This window comes from Macaca fascicularis, chromosome 8 (assembly GCF_037993035.2).
Source record: "Macaca fascicularis isolate 582-1 chromosome 8, T2T-MFA8v1.1".
NCBI lineage: Eukaryota > Metazoa > Chordata > Mammalia > Primates > Cercopithecidae > Macaca > Macaca fascicularis.
In genome coordinates, this window is record NC_088382.1 from 103,764,009 (window position 1) to 103,773,275 (window position 9,267).

The window sequence follows — 9,267 nt, forward strand, 5'->3', positions numbered from 1 at the left end:
CCTTCCCAGGTCCAGTTTAAACATTTCCTTTTTTTTTTTCTTTTCTTTTGAGACTGAGTCTCACTCTGTCACCCAGGCTAGAGTGCAGCAGCATGATCTCAGCTCACTGCAGCCTCTGCCTCCTGGGTTCAGGTGATTCTCCTGCCTCAGCCTCCTGAGTAGCTGGGATTACAGGCATGTACCACCATGCCCGACTAATTTTTGTATTTTTAGTAGAGAAGGGCTTTCACCATGTTGGTCAGGCTGGTCCCAAACTCCTGACCTCAAGCGATCTGCCTGCCTCAGCCTCCCAAAGTGCTGGGATTACAGGCATGAGCCACCGTGCCTGGCTAAATAAACATTTCTGTACTAAACAGTACTAATAGTTTACAATATATGGTACAGGCAGTCTACTAAGGACTTCCTTTATATCATTTCATTTAATCTACACAAATACTACTGTTAGATCCATTTTATAAAAGGAAAACCCAAGGTTCAAAGATATTATAGTTTTTCCCTGTGTCATGCTGCTAGTAGATGGCATGCTAACACCAGATCTTGTGCTTTTAACTTCAATAACACGTTCTAGGGAGCCTATTGAATGGCACATAGATTACACAACTCCAGTCCACCAACATTCAAATCTGGAAAACCACATTCGTATGGAGTTAGGTTAGTAGAGACTGCTCATGTTGAGTGAAAATCCCAAAAGCCAAAAGATATTAGCACATGTGCCTCTAAGTACTTGACATTTTGAAATTGCCCTATTGGTAATCAGATTATCTTAAGGTGCAAAAAAAAATTTACCCCACTGGAATTTTACATTTTAAAAATCACTCTGTAATCCTACAAAGTTAACATCTTTACCCCATTTCTAAATTTCACCCCATGACAACTTCTACCTGAAAGTTAAGGTCAGGGTGTTCTAGGCTGGGGGAGGATCAGGAATAGAGAGATCCAGAAATCTGTTGGGTTTGTCACTTGGCAATTTAAAAAAAGCAGTAATTTTTCATTTCAATGAAGCATCAAAACACTGAGGTTAAAGCAGTTACATCAAAATATTCCCTAATTCAAAATAGCTACATACAAACATTTGTGTTAAGTCAATCCTGTTAAAATGTTTTTCTTCAGATCTCTCCTTTTTTAAAAAAGAAAGTGACAAATCCCATTTTAAAAGATTGCAATTTGGGGAATATTGTGTTTTGGTGACCATTAGTCACCTGCTTTGTCTCTTCAGTCAAATTGGGTTGGAATTTTCTAAGCAGACATTTAAGCCCTGAATGAGGAGACCAAAGAGTAAACTGAGTCTGAGAAGACATTAGTCTTCTCAGCTTAGTCATTTAGGCAAGGATGTCTTCTGTGTTCATTCTTAAGTCCACAGAGCTGCAGCTCATTGCTATTAGGTGAGATAATGGCTACAATGTGCTTTTTAGCAATAACATAGCAATACTTCTTGAGATAAAGGAATCCATGTCTATTAATACAGATTCCTAACATAGTAAGTGATTGCAGCAATGTACTTAGATACACGTGGCTGTTGGCAGGCCTCAGGTCCTCACTGGCTATTAACCAAAAACATCAGGGTGGTTTTTTTGTTTTTTGTTTTTTGTTTTTTTTTTTTTTAATGTGAGCTTCTCTTAGGGTAGCTTACAACATAGCAGCTGGCCTCTCTGAGAACAAGCAAGTGAGAGACTGTTTCCTAATATTAGAAGCAACATCCCATTACTTCTGCCAGATTCTATTCACTAGGATTATGTCACTAAATGCAGTCCATACTCAGGGTACAAGACTGTAGAACTGCGTGAATGCCAGGAGTTGGGGGCAATCTTAGAGGCTGCCGACTGAATTAATCATGTATGTAAATCACTGCCCAGATTACCACTTTGTTGTGAAATCCACTTGACACCCATTGGTCCTGATTTTGGGGTCTCTTACTGCATTGCACCTTGTCAGCCAGTGGTTCCTTCTTATAATTTTCTTCTCTGATTTTTGTCAGCACTTCAGTCTGCAAGTTTTGGTCTTAGTTTTTTTTTGGCTACTGTTTTTACTGTTTCATGGGGCCATCATACTCTGACAAACTTTAACAATAGAACTTTCAAAGTACTTTATTCTTCACCTTTATGCTGCTTATTAGATGTTGTTTATTCATGTATTTAGTATGAATTAAATGAACATTTACTGAGCATCTAATATGAATTAGTTGCCCTGACATTAAGCACTCTTATTGGCAGAACTATTTAAAGATTATAATTCCTTTGAATCAGTGGTCCAAGGTTTATATATATTCGCATTATTGGCTCTTAGGGCAGACATGCTGAGAACTTCTTTTGACTGTACTTTGCATCTACCAAATTTGAAATCACCTGCAAAGGCAAGTGGGGAAAGAACCCACCATCCAGCTTTGTTTCCCATTTCGTTTTTGGAACATATGATGTAGTTTAAAAAGTCAGTAATGTTTGTCCTGAATTTGCTCATCTGAAAGTGATTTAAGTTGAGCAATTTAATGATTGGAACATTTTGGAGCTTTTTCCAGGACACCAAAACTCTTAGCATGGTTTAGGAATTCTGTAGCACTCTGACTGTTCCCAGCTGCTTGGGAGTCTTCGCTGAGTCCTTCTGTAACTCCACAGATCTGGCCTCAGACAGAGAGATTTTCATGCATTTTGTTTCCTTTAAATATTTTCCCATTGATATTAGGATCAGGCTCTGATTGTAGGAAAATACCAGAGACAAAAATGGTTCAAGATAGGCAAACATTACTGTAAGCATTTCTTTACTAATCATTTGGTGAAAGAGTCCTTGAGCCTGGAGTCTAGGAACATCCAAAATTCATTCTGAAGACCTGATAGGGTTATAGGGTTGTGGTTTTTTGTTTGTCTTTTGAGACAGAGTCTCACTTTGTCACCCATGCTAGAGGGCAGTGGTGTAATCTTGGTTGCAACCTCCACTTCCCAGGTTTAAGGGATTCTTCTGCCCTAGCCTCCCCAGTAGTTGGGACTACAGGCACCCGCCACTACATCCAGCTAATTTTTGTATTTTTAGTAGAGACAGGAGTTTCATCATGTTGGCCAGGCTGATCTCAAACTCCTGATCTCAAGTGATCCACCCACCTCAGCCTCCCAAAGTGCTGGGAATACAGGCATGAGCCACCATACCTAGCCAAGACCTGACAGGATTCTGTTGAGCAAGAAGATTAATGGGTAGGAAACTACAAAAACAAAGGCTGTAGTGACTGCTGCTATTACTTTCTGACTGCCTTTTAGGGATTAAAAAAGTAATAAATAGAAAGTTGTGGATTAAGCGAATAGTGCCTGAATCTGAAGATGATGGTCCTTAGCTAAATTCAGAGAACCCTAATTCAGGGAGCAAGTATCATGCCAACCATTGAGATGACTCCTTGGACAAGGCTCTCATTGACAGAGCAAGCTTCACATTCACTACCGTGGTGAACGCTCACTTGCCCTCAATGAATGCTTTCTTCCTTTCTTTTCTCTCTCCTTTCCTTCACCCTGAGCATTTTTCCATGCTTCCTTTATATTTTAAACATGGTTTTATGAAAAAGTTACAAGCATTACTAATGTTAAGCTGTATGAAATTGCTGGACACATGTCAAGGAGAAAGCCATTTAGGGCAGGGTTCCAGAAAACACATACCCAGATGACTTCATTTCTTCCTCCATCACATGGTGTTGTCCTTGGCTGAAATGTGGCAGTTAATATTCTCTTCAAACTCTGAAATAGCTAGAAGTTTCCTAAAAGATATTGGTTTGCAGCAAAGGATTTTGTTTAAATTTTTAAATTGTTGTTTCACTATAGCACAAAGTTATTTTTAGTTTGTTCTTACTCTTATTCAATCATGTAGAATTTGGGGTAAGGAGAGACTTTCCAAATTAAGTCACAGATCAGTTAAAGCTAAAATGAGATTCCTGCTCTTTAATAGTTTCTGACAAGTAGGACACAGAGTTTGATCTATACGGTTAACAGGCAACAACTTTGGGCTCAGATTAATTGAGACAACTTGCTCTATTAAAATGAGCAGAGAACTGAACTTCTAGAAGGTCTTAGAACACTTCAGTTTAATTCAGTATTTACCAAGCAGCTGTTTTTTTGAAGATTCTTTGCAGACATTGAAGTTCAATATTAAGGCATGATCTCCTGCCTCAATGAGCTCAGTGTGTGTTCTTGCAGGAGGTGGGGTAGGGGGAGGAAATCTCATGAATACAGAACAAAAATAAGACTTGATACTCTGTAAATAGATGTGTCTCTAGACAAGATTTTAAAAAATGCCATCAATCAGGACATGTATAAAATGATAACAAGTCTTGACCTTTGTTTACTTTCAAAATGTATAGAAATCCATGAGTTCAGAGCTATACAAGTACACAATTCAGTGATATAGATGTGCTGTTCTATTATCTCCCTATCTGAGAAACAGCAGGAATAGCTGATAGAACACTCTGTCATTGGTGAGGTCTAGGTGTACTCCTTACAATTTGCATAAATTTATGAGGTACAAGTGTCATCTTGTTACATGGATATATTGCATAGTGGTGAAGTTGGGGGGGCTTTTAGGTTATCCATCACCTAAATAACACACATTCTACCCATCTCACTCCACTTCTAAAACCCTTGAAGGGATTCTAAAATACAGCCATCTGAGAGCAAGGAAGCAACAGATGGCCAGACCAAGAGCTTGTCAGGGGAAGGAGGTAGGAGATGAGGCCCAGCAGGAAGAGAGGGGGCCAGATCTGTAAGGCCTGCAAAGAACTCAGTGTTATACTTCATTCAGCACTTGGTGCTTAGCCCACAACTTCCATCAATAGCCCCCTTGGTGCCCAGCACAGACCTTTGCTCAGAGTGAATTTTCAGCAAATACTTGGCAGGTGAAATGACTCAGAGGCCCCAGTCTTGCACCAACACTTCCAGAACCTTCCTGCCCATCAGTCCTCCCCAACCTGACTTCAGCATAAGTTGGGACTCCCAAAGGTCTCTCTCAATCCTTGTTTTTAGCCATATATACCTTCTCTCAGCATTCTCCCAGAAAACGAAGTGCTCAGTGGACAAGAATGACTTTGGAGAGCATGACTTGTCCCCAACCTCCTTTCTGAGAGGTGGCCCAGCCACATGGTTGACAGCTGAGACTGGAGAGCCATGCCACTGGAGATTCTCATCCTGGCCCCATTATCTGCCAGCTGTGTGCTAGGGTAAATCCGCTAATCTTCTGAGCCTCAGGTCTCTCTCCTGTAAAATGGATCTCATGAGGGGGTCTTCTTGGGGGTTTCTATGAGTATTAAATGGGGTGATACACAAAAAGCCCCTTAACACAGTGTCCAACATGTGGTTAACACACAATAAGTTGTTAGCTACTGTTGCATTATTAACATTAGCTTAATGAACCAAGGCCCCTAAAATACTCAAAATGTCCCAATTCCAACCCTCCCTTCTCTCTTTGGAGAAACTCTAAGGCTCAGCTGGGTGCCACTTCCTCCCTGAGGGTTCTCAGGTAACCTCAGGCAGCAGTGATTTGCTCCTCTCTGTCCCTGCAGCAATTTGTACACTTCTCTTGGGAGACACACGTTATGCTTACCACATAACATGGCAACGCCATAGGCCTGTCTCTTCTACTCAACTGCCAAGTCTTTGAGAACAGGCATGGTACCTTTTTGTAATAACTGTCAATTCACATTTTTTTTTTTACATTTTAATCTCTCTAAAATTGAGGATGATCTTACCAATAATGGCATGTTGAAGTTAATTGACAGTGTTCTTTTTTGTCTCAGTGTCACATAAAGTAATGATACATCTTACAATAGATGGCACCTTAGGTTAGATGAAATGCCATTAACTTTGGGTATGGGCTTTGGAGTCAGATTTCTGGGGTCACTTATTTGGCATGTGGCCTTGAGCAAGTTACATAACCTTTCTGCGTGGCAGCTTCTCATGTGAACAATAGACATGACAATTGTCTCATAGTTGTTGCAAGGATTCGGTGACAAAATGCATTGTAAAGCATTTAGAATAGTGCCTGGCACATTGTTCATGCTGCATATTATCTATTGTTATCTATTGTTATTCCCGGCGACCAACTCAGTTTCTGGCCATAGTGGGGCTCAAGAAATACCAGAATAAATAAAAGAACAAAATGGCAACTGTGACACCACGGGAGCGCATGCTCAGCTCTTCCTGAAGAGGACTGTACTGCAGGGAGCTCGCAGACCTTTGGGATCACAGGGTCACACTCCCAGTCAGTGACCAAGCATGGTGGGGTCCTAGAGCCAAGTGGTTTCTTCCCACTGCTGGGTCCTCCAACAGATGATCTTGGTACTGGGGTTTCACGTTAGCCCGGCTCTGACTTCTCAGAGCAGCACTGTGGCCTGAGACTCTTGCTATCCATCCTCTTTCCTTCCCTCCATTCTTAAACAGCTATCAAACACCTCTCGAGGTTGAGGGTTCTCCCTACCTACTCCTGTTCCCTCCCACTTATTCTTCACGGGTCTTTGCCCCCTAAATCTCCTGCCTTTCTAATTGTGTCATGGCCTCTTCTTCTGGGCAGGCCAAGCTGACCTATTAGTAAGCCTCCGAGAGAACATGCTAGTGCCCACCAGGACCCAAATATTTTCAGTTTCTTGCTTGGACACATGTGGTGCTGCCAGAGGAGAATCTGAACAGAGAGACACAGGAATAGCTTAGGAAGAAGGGACATGCCATGGAAGCCCCACTTCAGTGACAGCGTTTGGCCCAAACTGTGCCAGGACTTTATTGAGTACCCACCAGGCCACGTTTGCTTACACAGAAATCCTTGCCCTCCTCCTCGTAGGCCCCGGGAAGGCTGCCTGAGACCCCACTGAGAGAGGCCTCAGTGGAAAACCCTCAGCTGGGGCATTTCCCCCCATGCCTCACAGCTGACCTGGCCGCTTCAAGACCCTTTCCCTAGTTTTGTGTTCTCCATGACCCAAGGCCATGACTGACTTTGGTTGTGACTGAACAGAGCCCTGGGAAATTCTGCCTTTGGGATTTTTCCTTGGCCAGGAGCCAGAGAGAGGTCCAATTTGTCTTCTGCTAACAAAAATATATTCTATTTCCTTTCAGTCCTGTGTTTAATTCAAAAGAGGAACTAGAATTGCTGGATAAACACATGCTATTTTTATTCCCACCTCCCACGTGCACACCCTCCTCCTTTTCCTAATGTAGCCTTCAAATCCCAGACTTGCACATCTGCCCAAATGTTGCAATGGAAGAAATGGATGTGCTTTCCCTCAGTCAGATGAACTTTTGCTTCTGTAGCCCACTCCTCCTTCCTTCAGCCTTCCTGCCTCCCTGCCCAGGATGAGGAATGTGTGAAAAAAGATGCTTTGATTTCTGTCCAAAGAAACCAAGGACAGTTTGGAGACAACACATGGAAGCCTCAAGCATGGCTTTGCTTTTGCCATGAACATAACTATCCCTGGATTCCAGGGCAGCCCCTTGCCCTTTAGAATTGCCTACTGTCTCAGTAGCCCACCATCTCAGTAGCCCATCCTCCTTGTTTCATGGACCCAGATGGCTTGTAAATGACTCATACATAGCAGATACAGGAAATAGTTTTGAGATGTTGAATGGAGCGTGCATCATGCTGGTAAGTAAACATACAAACATGGAAAGTCAGTAAAATGGTTGACATTCAAGGCAGACCAAACAAAAAAAAAAAGGAAAAAGAAAGTCAATAAAATGAGAGTTAATTACATTATAAAAATACTGTTTTTTCATTGTCAATGTTATCTATGTCATCTTTCCAAGCACATACTCAAAAGAATCACTTGACACTAATGTGTATTTTTGAAAGCTGCATCTATGGTGAAAGTGAAGCATTGCTGCTCATTGCTCAGCTCTGGTCTGCAAAGGAGGGCTGCTCTCCTGCAGGCAAGAACCAGCTTCTTCATGCTTCAGGGTTGGGGTTCGCAAGTTCCGCCGTGGTGGCAGAGTGACCCAGGCTGCTCTTAGTTGAAGGATCTCTATGGGCTGAGGAATCTTCCCTGAGTTCCAGGTCACAGTCCAAGTGGGCATCAGAGAAAGGCCTGGGCAGGACTGGTCAGGGTTACAAGTGCCCAAGAGGTTGAGGACATTGGGAAGCTGATGTTGTTCTGAAGGAGGATCCTGATTCAGATTCTGTATCAGTCAGCTCAGGCCACCAAAACACAATACCATAGACTGGGTGGCTTAAACAAGATTTTTAATTATCTCAATTCCAAGGCTAGAAGTCCTAGATCAAGGCCCGTCAGGCCTTGATCCGAAAAGGCCTTTCTGGAAGGCCCCTCTTCCTGGCTTGCAGGTGGTTTCTTCACTGTGTACCTGCGTGGCTGCTCCTCTGTGCATGTGTGGAAAGAGAGCGAGTAAGCTCTCATGTCAGTCTTTTTTTTTTGAGGCAGGATCTAACTCTGTTGCCCAGGCTGGAGTGCAGTGGCAAGATCACAGCTCACTGCAGCCTCAACTTTGAGGGCTCAGGCAATCCTTCCACCTCAACCTCCCAAGTAGCTGGGACCACAGGCATGTACCACCATCCCAGCTAATTTTTGTATATATATATATATATATATATTTTTTTTTTTTTTTGTAGAGATAGGGTTTTGCCATGTTGCCCAGCCTGGTCTCGAAATAACCAATCTGCCTATCTTGGCCTCCCAAAATGCTAGGATTAGAGGTGTGAACCACTGCACCTGGCCTGTTTTTACTGCTAAGGACACAAGTCCTATCAGATTAGGGCCCCACCCTGAGGACCTCATTTAACCTTACCTCCTATTTCCAAATACAGTCACCTTGGGGGTTAGGACTTCAACATATGAATTTTGCAGGGGACACAATTCAGTCCTTAGCCACTAAAAAATCATATTCCACACCAGCCTGGTACTAACTTGGTCTTCCAAGAATTATCTGGAACAAGGGTTCTCAGCTGTGGTTGCATAGTGAAACTACCAGGGGAGTTTTAAAAAATACTAAGGCTAAGGCCCCATGCCTGGAGCTGTTGATTTGAGGGTGGAGCACTGGAATGCATATTTTTTAAAAGCTCCTCCGGGTGATTCTAACATACATTCATCAAGAACCCGTGTACTAGACAACGGGTCATCCAACAGCTGACTGCTCCTTGGGGCTCAGCCCAAACAAGACAGACTTCTGTAAGGAGAAACCCGGGAGCACTGAGTGTGTGTGTGGTGTTTGGGGAGGACAAGTGCATTGTGTCTATATTATGTGGGTATATCTTCACAGGTAAAAAATGTGCATTTATGTGTATACAATATGACACATTAATAGCATT